Raw genomic sequence first — 3,730 nt, 5'->3', positions numbered from 1 at the left:
CCACCATGGATCGCATTTGTCGAGTTCTTATCCGGGCATCTCTTCTTTGGGAAAAAAGGATATAAGAAAAGATTTCCTCTGCTATTAGAGCGATATCAAGATATGGTCCGGTTTGGACCACAATTAAATTATATGTTGGAGGCCTGTGTAAAATGTCAGCCAATTCGAATATGAATTGCGCCCTTTGGGGGCTCAAGAAGTAAAATAGAGAGATCGATTTATATGGAAGCTGTATCGGCCTATAGACCGATTCAGACCATAATAAACACGTATGTTGATGGTCATGAGAGAATCCGTCGTGCCAAAATTCATTCAAATCGGATAAGAATTGCGCCCTCTAGAGGCTCAAGAAGTCAAGACCCAAGATCTGTTTATATAACAGCTATCTCAGGTTATAGGCCGATTTGAACCATTCTTGGCATAGTTGTTGGATATCATGAATTCTAGGGGCTCTAGAAGTCAAGACCCAAGATCGGTTTATATGGCAGCTATTTCAGGATATGGACCGATTTGAACCATACTTAGCACAGTTGTTGGATATTATAACAAAACACGTCGTGCAAAATTCATTCCAATCGGACAAGAATTGCACACTCTAGAGGCTCAAGAAGTCAAGACCCAAGATCGGTTTATATGGCAGCTATATCAGGTTATGAACCGATTTGAACCATACTGGGCACAGTTGTTGGATATCATAACAAAACACGTCGTGCCAAAATTCATTCAAATCGGATAAGAATTGCGCCCTCTAGAGGCTGAAGAAGTCAAGACCCAAGATCGGTTTATATGACAGCTATATCAAAACATGGACCGATATGGCCCATTTACAATACCAACCGACCTACACTAATAAGAAGTATTTGTGCAAAATTTCAAGCGGCTAGCTTTACTCCTTCGGAAGTTAGCGTGCTTTCGACAGACGGACGGACGGATAGACGGACGGACGGACATGGCTACATCGACATAAAATGTCGCGACGATCAAGAATATATATACTTTATGGGGTCTCAGACGAATATTTCGAGTAGTTACAATCAGAATGGCGAAATTAGTATACCCCCCATCTTATGGTGGACGGTATAATAATAACTCGTACAACTATATTAAACATTCGAAAATTTATGATTGTAGCTTCCCTGGTGCATGGTTAAAAGTGTGTCTATAACATAAATCGTGTGGGTACGAATCCCAGCGAAAACGTCAGAAGCAGAAGAGCACAAACTTAAAATATTTAAAAATCATAAAATATTTATGTAGACGCTATAGCAACCACAACCAATCTGAAACAATGTTATGATATCGACACTAAACAAGTAGTAGAGCTTTTTCGAAATTTATGACATTTTATATACGACGTTTTCGACATTTACAACTTTTTGACTATCGAAAACCTAAAAAATCGTCAACTCTGGTGATGGTAGCTGTGAAAAACAGGGCTGCGTACATAGGAAAAATTGGAGTGGGATAGTCAATGGACTTTCATCTGTATACTCTGACAACCTTGCTGAATTGCCTGGTAGGCTGGTATCGGGGCAGATTAAAAAAGATTAGAGAGATCTGGCCAGGCGCAGCACTGGAATTAGTCAAGAAGGAAGATATTCCTTTTCGACCAATGGCACACGCTTGGATACCAAGGATCTCTTAGATCGCGAATCCATACATGGGAAAATAAGGGACTCAATTATTCAACCACCAACTGGGAGATTGGTAGATTGGATGTGGCTGTTGGCGATCGGAGACATGCAGTATTCGTACTAAACTCCACCTGTCTCGCAGGTTTCAACAAGTCTGAAGGATTTGTGTTCTACGGATTCAACAAGATAAAGCGGTGAGGTTGAAGAATTAGGAGGTGACTCGGCATTTCTTTCTGAACTCTTGTGTGAGTAACTATCGACCACATCTCTAAAGCATGGCGGATTACATGAAAATAAAAATCTCCCTGCCGCGATCAGAATAGGAGGAGAAGGCGTCAAGACGGGACTCGATAATCCCTGCGAGGGTGGGTCATGCGGTTTAATTGGGCTCAAGGTGTACGCCAGCGGACGGAACTAAAAAGGTATTTCGAAAGCAGGTAAGGTAAGGTAAGTTTCCATTGCCCTAAAGAAGAAAGGTTACAGTGCTTTCTCAACTGCCCCTGGATGCGTAAAGGAACTCATCATGACAAGATCAAACGAATCTTGTGTGGATGAACTCTTGGCGGCCTCCGAAGACGAGGCTAACGCATCAACAGTGGTTTTAAATCTTAATTCTGACTATGGTTCGGTTCTGCAAATCTCCACCCTTGTAAGGCTGTTAAGGCGGCACTAAAGTTCCTCCTGATGGCAGAGGGATTTGACGCAGTTCTTATCCAGGAACCTTGGGTATGTGGAGGAATGGTTCGTGGACTAAAAGTTCCTGGATATAAGGGTAAGGGAAATGAAAGTCACAGAGCCTGTATTCTTGCAAAGAGTAGTCTAAGTGTTTTTCGTCTTCCCTCGTTTAACACTGAAGATTCAAAAGAAGCCAGCTTTGAAAATAATGAGTGTCATTACTGGCTGGCTTCTCCATATATGGCACACGATTCGGAGATGCAGCCTTCCAGAAAAACGTATCCCCTCCTAAAGAAACAAGTAAAAGCGTGCTAAGTTTGGCCGGACCGAAATATATATACCCTCCACCATGGATCTTATTTGTCAAGATCTTTCAATCACTTTTCAAATATATTGGGTTGCCCAAAAAGTAATTGCGGATTTTTTAAAAGAAAGTAAATGCATTTTTAATAAAACTTAGAATGAACTTTAATCAAATATACTTTTTTTACACTTTTTTTCTAAAGCAAGCTAAAAGTAACAGCTGATAACTGACAGAAGAAAGAATGCAATTACAGAGTCACAACCTGTGACTTTCGAACCGAACACTGATTTTGGTAATAAAATTCAATGATTTGCAAGCGTTGCTCGTTAGTAAGTCTATTCATGATGAAATGTCAAAGCATACTGAGCATCTTTCTCTTTGACACCATGTCTGAAATCCCACGTGATCTGTCAAATACTAATGCATGAAAATCCTAACCTCAAAAAAATCACCCTTTAAAACAGCTATATCAGGTTGTCAACCGATTTAAGTCATATTTGGCACAAAATCTGTATGTGCTATATTTAGCTAAATCGGATAAGAATTGCACACTTTAGACGCTTAAGAATTCTAATAGGGAGTTCGGTTTATATGGCAGCTATATCAGGTTATGAACCAATTTGAACCATACTTAGCACTGAGTGTATGAATGTGATATCAAAATACAACGTGCAGAATTTCAGTCAAATCGGACGAGAATTGCGCCCTCTAGATGCTTAAAGAGTCAACACCCAAGATCGGTTTAAATGGCAGCTATATCAAAACATGGACCGATTTAATCCCATACCATTCCCAACTGACCTAATAAACACTAATAAAAAGTATTTGTGCAAAATTTCAAGAGTCTAGCTTTACTACTTCTAAAGTTAGCGTGCTTTCGACAGACATACGGACATTGCTAAATGGACTTAAAATTTCATATATAAACACTTCATGGGGTCTTAGACTCATATTTCTTGGTGCTACAAACGGAATGACGAAATTAGTATACCCCCATCCTATGGTGTAGGGTATAAAAATGGTATGGCAGCCATGTAAACACTTATCCCGAAAGAGGTGTCGCACGGCGGCCACCAGTAAGGACTCGACTATAAAAGGGAGGGCTTAAACTTGAATC

Source organism: Stomoxys calcitrans, unplaced genomic scaffold (assembly GCF_963082655.1).
Source record: "Stomoxys calcitrans unplaced genomic scaffold, idStoCalc2.1 SCAFFOLD_86, whole genome shotgun sequence".
NCBI lineage: Eukaryota > Metazoa > Arthropoda > Insecta > Diptera > Muscidae > Stomoxys > Stomoxys calcitrans.
This window is presented reverse-complemented; position numbering follows the sequence as displayed.